Below are 6,991 nucleotides of genomic sequence, written 5' to 3' on the forward strand. Positions count from 1 at the left end.
TCTCGCTCTGTCTGTCTTTATCAAGGACAAACAGGAAAATAAAAGGGTGAAGGTGTTACAGGAGTGAGTCGCTGTTCCGGAGCGACCCACTAGGTGTCATCCTCCGACAACCATAGGCACCTCCTCACTCACAGTTGGGACTAATTATCTGCCTATTGGTGTCACCTGTGGCTATCTGATTCACCTGTGTATTTATGCCTTCACTTCCCTGTGTTCCCTTGCTCAGTTTTCTCTGCTAGTTCCTTTATGTCAAGCAGTATGTATCTGTGTCGGATCACGTGACGGAGTTACAGGTACTCGAGAAGTGTTCTCCATGTGTCATTGTGTTTTCCAGTCAGAGTTAGTATTTCGTATTGTTTGCTGTCAGCCTGTCTTTTGGAGACCAATGTGCTCTTCATTTGTTTTCGTGTATAGTCCGTTGTTTTGTATCCTGGCTTTTGGACCACCAGTAAAGATCCTTGTTTCACCATCCTTGCCTACTGCCTACTGTCTATCCTGCACCGCACCTGGGTCACACCTCACACCAACCCTTACAGAAGGAGAAATCCGCCCAGATATTAAGCTAGTTCAGTCACCTGACCTACAAAATGTACAAGCTATACCAGTAGACTCTACACACTGCACGTTCTAAACACCGACTCACGTAATGGAAAAGAAAAGCCAGACAACAGAATAAGTGCTTTTAAGGACAGAACACGTAAAGTGTGTCCAACCCCTCAATAGAGATTTATTGGATCCAACCAATCATTAGACAGTACGTTTTTCTCCTCATCCAATCATGTTCTTGAGCTGCGGTCAATCGCTACCCCCCTGCTGCAGCACACTGATGTCCCGGCCCACACTACGGAGAGCTTCATCCTGTCAGGTTACCGCTTCCCCAACTACAGCCTCGTCCAATGCCTGCTCTCGGCCTTCCAGCCCACTAATGAGACAGGCAACTTCTGGACCAACTTCCTGCCAGTCTTCATCTTCGCCTTCTACTTCCTGGAACCATTCAGGTGGGAGGGCGCTCCGCTCCCCGGCGACCCCTTCTTCTACCCGCTGTGGACTTCCTTCATCGGGGTGGTCCTCTGTAGCTCAGCTGGTAGAGCACGGCGCTTGTAATGCCAAGGTAGTGGGTTTGATCCCCGGGACCACCCATACACAAAAATGTATGCACGCATGACTGTAAGTCGCTTTGGATAAAAGCGTCTGCTAAATGGCATATTATTATTATTGTGTCTGCTAATGGCTAGCAGCATGGCTCACCTCCTCAACTCCATCTCTGATCATAAGGGAGGTGTGCTTTATTGTGGATTATGGAACTATCAGTGCCTACACCGTTGGGTCTTCGTTGGCCTACTACTACTACATTCACCCCAGGGCGGAAATACTGGAATTGGGGGTTGGGGGAAACAAAAACACCCAACAGGACCCTTCTTCATCATCATCATCGTCCTCAGCCATGCCAGAGTTTAGCGTGTTCTTCGAGACCTTCTACATCCCCAGCTCCTGCCTGGTGCCCATCATCTGTGTCCTGGCCTGCTGCAACACCCATCAGCGCTGGAGGACATACCGCCATGTCATACGCACTCTCGTCTTCCTCCTGCCCTTCCTCGTGGCCTCCACCCCCATCTTCTACCACCTGCTCCATTCTTCCCCCTACCTCCAATCTCCTCCTCCTCTGCCTCCAAATCAAATCAAATGAAATTGTATTGGTCACATACACGTGTTTAGCAGATGTTATTGCGGGTGTAGTGAAATGCTTGTGCTTCTAGCTCCGACAGTGCAGTAATATCTAACAAGTAATATCTAACAATTTCACAACATATACCCAATACACACAAATAAATTGAGCGGTCCCCTGTAGCTCAATTGGTAGAGCATGGCACTTGTAACGCCAGGGTAGTGGGTTCGATCCCCGGGACCACCCATACGAAAAAATGTATGCACACATGACTGTAAGTCGCTTTGCGTAAAAGCGTCTGCTAAATGGCATATTATTATGTATTATTATCTAAGTAAGTAATGAATTAAGAATATATACATATATGGACGAGCGATGTCAGAGCGGCATGGACTAAGTTACAGTAGAATAGTATAGAATACAGTATATACATATGAGGTGAGTAATGCAAGAAATGTAAACATTATTAAAGTGGCTAGTGTTCCATTTTTTTAAGTGGCCAGTGATTTCTAGTCTATGTCTATAAGCAGCAGCCTCTAATGTGCTAGTGATGGCTGTTTAACAGTCTGATGGCCTTGAGATAGAAGCTGTTTTTCAGTCTCTCGGTCCCAGCTTTGATGCACATGTACCTACCTCGCCTTCTGGATGATAGAGGCATTAACAGGCAGTGGCTAGGGTGGTTGATGACCTTGATGATCTTTTTGGCATTCCTGTGACATCGGGTGCTGTAGGTATCCTGGTGGACGGGTAGTTTGCTCCCGGTAATGCGTTGTGCAGACCGCACCACCCTCTGGAGAGCCTTGCGGTTGCGAGCGGTGCAGTTGCCGTACCAGGCGGTGATACAGCCCGACAGGATGCTCTCAATTGTGCACATGTAAAAGTTTGTGAGGGCCAAGCCAAATTTCTTTAGCCTCCTGAGGTTGAAGAGCCTCTGTTACGCCTTCTTCACCACACTGTCTGTGTGGGTGGTCCATTTCAGTTTGTCAGTGATGTGTACGCCAAGGAACTTGAAGCTTTCCACCTTCTCCACTGCGGTCCCGTTGATGAGGATAGGGGGGTGCACCCTCTGCTGTTTCCTGAAGTCCACGATCATCTCCTTTGTTTTGTTGACGTTGAGCGAGAGGTTATTTTCCTGGCACCCCACTCCCAGATCCCTCATGTCCTCCACGTAGGCTGTCTCGTCATTGTTGGTTATCAAGCCTAGTACTATTGGGTCGTCTGCAAACATGATGTTTGAGTTGGAGGCGTGCTTGGCCACGCAGTCATGGGTGAACAGGGAGTACAGGAGTGGCCTCAGCACCCACCCTTGTGGGGCCCCAGTGTTGACGATCAGCGAAGTGGAGGTGTTGTTTCCTACCTTAACCACCTGGCGGCGTTCCGTCAGGAAGTCCAGGACCCAGTTGCACAGGGCGGGGTTCAGACCCAGGGCCTCGAGCTTAATGATGAGCTTGGAGGGTACTATGGTGTTGAAGGCTGAGCTATAGTCAATGAACAGTATTCTTACATAAGTATTCCTCTTGTCCAGATGGGATACGACAGTGTGCAGAGTGATGGTGATTGCATCGTCTATGGATCTATTGGGGTGGTAAGCAAATTTAAGTGGGTCTAGGGTGGCAGGTAAGGTAGAGGTGATATGATCCTTGACTAGTCTCTCAAAGCAGTTCATGATGACAGAGGTGAGTGCTATGGGGCAATAGTGGTTTAGTTCAGTTACCTTTGCTTTCTTGGGTACAGGAACAATGGTGGCCATCTTGAAGCATGTGGGGACAGCAGACTGGGATAGGGAGAGATTGAATATATGCGTAAACACACCAGCCAGCTGGTCTGCGCATGCTCTGAGGACGCGGCTAGGGATGCCCTCTTGGCCGGCAGCCTTGCGAGGGTTAACAAGTTAAAAGGTTTTACTCACGTCGGCCACGGAGAAGGAGAGCCCACAGTCCTTGGTAGCGGGTTGCGTCGGTGGCACTGTGTTATCATCAAAGCGGGCGAAGAAGGTGTTTAGCTTGTCCGGAAGCAAGACGTCGGTCTCTGCGACGTGGCTGGTTTTCCTTTTGTGGTCCATGATAGTCTGTAGACCCTGCCACATATGTCTCGTGTCTGAGCCGTTGAATTGCGACTCCACTTTGTATCTATACTGACGTTTTGCTTGTTTGATTGCCTTGCAGAGTGAATAACTACGCTGTTTGTATTTTGTCATATTCCTAGTCACCTTGCCATGGTTAAATGCGATTGTTCGCGCTTTCAATTTTGCGCGAATGCTGCCATCTATCCACGGTTTCTGGTTAGGGTAGGTTTTAATAGTCACAGTGGGTACGACATCTCCTATACACTTCCTGATACACTCAGTTACCATATCGGTGTATTCGTCTAAATTATTTTCGCAAGCTACCCGGAACATTTCCCAGTCAGCGTGATCAAATCAATCATGAAGCATGGATTCATAGCCCAGTTCTTCTGCCGACACTGCTTCTGGCTGGTGGCATCGGCCCTGTTCAACATCAGCAAGATCCCAGAGCGACTGTCACCGGGTAGGTTTGATATCTGGGGGCATAGTCACCAGTGGTTCCACATCTGCACTTTCTTGTCGATCCTGGATGAACTACATATGATCAATGGGGAGGTGGGGGCTATACGCTTGCACCAAGCCCTGGTGGTCCCCCCAGCCACCCCTCCACACCTCTCCGGCCCCACCTTACCCTCCACCTATGTGTTGATGCTGGTCCTCCAGGCCTCCATTGCCTCCATCATCGCCTGGTTCTCCTGGTACACCAACAGCATCTACGAACCCCAGAGAGGGCAGCTGGAGAAAGAGTTCTTTGCAAAGTATTACTGATCCGTTTTATCAAATGCTCTGAGAGCTCTAACTTTATTCCAAGACTAAAGCCATTAATTTAGTACATTGATTGATTTAATTTATTTTATCATTTAAATGCACATGCAGCACATACAGTGGGGAAAAAAAGTATTTAGTCAGCCACCAATTGTGCAAGTTCTCCCACTTAAAAAGATGAGAGAGGCCTGTAATTTTCATCATAGGTACACGTCAACTGTGACAGACAAAATTAGGAAAAAAAATCCAGAAAATCACATTGTAGGATTTTTTATGAATTTATTTGCAAATTATGGTGGAAAATAAGTATTTGGTCAATAACAAAAGTTTCTCAATACTTTGTTATATACCCTTTGTTGGAAATGACACAGGTCAAACGTTTTCTGTAAGTCTTCACAAGGTTTTCACACACTATTGCTGGTATTTTGGCCCATTCCTCCATGCAGATCTCCTCTAGAGCAGTGATGTTTTGGGGCTGTCGCTGGGCAACACGGACTTTCAACTCCCTCCAAAGATTTTCTATGGGGTTGAGATCTGGAGACTAGCTAGGCCACTCCAGGACCTTGAAATGCTTCTTACGAAGCCACTCCTTCGTTGCCCGGGCGGTGTGTTTGGGATCATTGTCATGCTGAAAGACCCAGCCACGTTTCATCTTCAATGCCCTTGCTGATGGAAGGAGGTTTTCACTCAAAATCTCACGATACATGGCCCCATTCATTCTTTCCTTTACACGGATCAGTCGTCCTGGTCCCTTTGCAGAAAAACTGCCCCAAAGCATGATGTTTCCACCCCCATGCTTCACAGTAGGTATGGTGTTCTTTGGATGCAACTCAGCATTCTTTGTCCTCCAAACACGACGAGTTGAGTTTTTACCAAAAAGTTCTATTTTGGTTTCATCTGACCATATGACATTCTCCCAATCCTCTTCTGGATCATCCAAATGCACTCTAGCAAACTTCAGACGGGCCTGGACATGTACTGGCTTAAGCAGGGGGGACACGTCTGGCACTGCAGGATTTGAGTCCCTGGCGGCGTAGTGTGTTACTGATGGTAGGCTTTGTTACTTTGGTCCCAGCTCTCTGCAGGTCATTCACTAAGTCCCCCTGTGTGGTTCAGGGATTTTTGCTCACCGTTCTTGTGATCATTTTGACCCCACGGGGTGAGATCTTGCGTTGAGCCCCAGATCGAGGGAGATTATCAGTGGTCTTGTATGTCTTCCATTTCCTAATAATTGCTCCCACAGTTGATTTCTTCAAACCAAGCTGCTTACCTATTGCAGATTCAGTCTTCCCAGCCTGGTGCAGGTCTACAATTTTGTTTCTGGTGTCCTTTGACAGCTCTTTGGTCTTGGCCATAGTGGAGTTTGGAGTGTGACTGTTAGAGGTTGTGGACAGGTGTCTTTTATACTGATAACAAGTTCAAACAGGTGCCATTAATACAGGTAACGAGTGGAGGACAGAGGAGCCTCTTAAAGAAGAAGTTACAGGTCTGTGAGAGCCAGAAATCTTGCTTGTTTGTAGGTGACCAAATACTTATTTTCCACCATAATTTGCAAATAAATTCATTAAAAATCCTACAATGTGATTTTCTGGATTTTTCTTTCTCAATTTGTCTGTCATAGTTGACGTGTACCTATGATGGAAATTACAGGCCTCTCTCATATTTTTAAGTGGGAGAACTTGCACAATTGGTGGCTGACTAAATACTTTTTTTCCCCACTGTATCACTTGTAAGGTGGTAACCATTCACATAATATAAAAAACAGTAACGTGTTTACATGTTATGTGTTCATTTTTTGTCACATTCACATATTCTGTAGTCTACATTGCTTTTACCTTTACCCTTTCGTTGGACTATGGGTAACTCTATGGGTGGGTATCTTTGCTTTGGAAGGATATGTGGGGGTCAGCCAAGATTCAAGTTCACCATAGGGGTGCTATTTGGTCAAGTCAAGTGGATTATGAGCTGTGTTTTGTGGAGTTGGTTTCTAGTGTCTCCGGAAGGTGGTCAGTGAATTCGCTGTCCTGGCGTCGTGGGGGAGCTTGTTCCACCATTGGGGTGCCAGAGCAGCGAATAGCTTTGACTGGGCTGAGCAGGAACAGTGCTTCCATAGAGGTAGTGGGGCTAGCAGGCCAGAGGTGGATGAATGTAGTGCCCTCGTTTGGTGTAGGGTCTGATCAGAGCCTGAAGGTAAGGAGGTGCCATTACCCTCACAGCTCCGTAGGCAAGAACCATGGTTTTGTAGTAGATGCGAGCTTCAACTGGAAGCCAGTGGAGTGTGTGGAGGAGCGGGGTGACATGAGAGAACTTGGGAAGGTTGAACACCAGACGGGCTGCAGCATTCTGGATAAGTTGTAGGGGTTTAATGGCACAGGCAGGGAGCCCGGCCAACAGCGAGTTGCAGTAATCCAGACGGGAGATGACAAGTGCCTGGATTAGGACCTGTGCCGCTTTCTGTGTAAGGTAGGGTCATATTCTGCAAATGTTGTAGAGCA

The 6,991-nt window shown here is 47.3% G+C and overlaps 1 pseudogene; it reads left to right on the forward strand.

Moving 5' to 3' along the window:
* Window positions 1-778: 778 nt before the first annotated feature.
* LOC121554234 lies at window positions 779-4,499 on the forward strand (annotated as a pseudogene).
* Window positions 4,500-6,991: the final 2,492 nt, after the last annotated feature.

The sequence above is a fragment of the Coregonus clupeaformis genome, unplaced genomic scaffold (genome assembly GCF_020615455.1).
Source record: "Coregonus clupeaformis isolate EN_2021a unplaced genomic scaffold, ASM2061545v1 scaf0023, whole genome shotgun sequence".
NCBI lineage: Eukaryota > Metazoa > Chordata > Actinopteri > Salmoniformes > Salmonidae > Coregonus > Coregonus clupeaformis.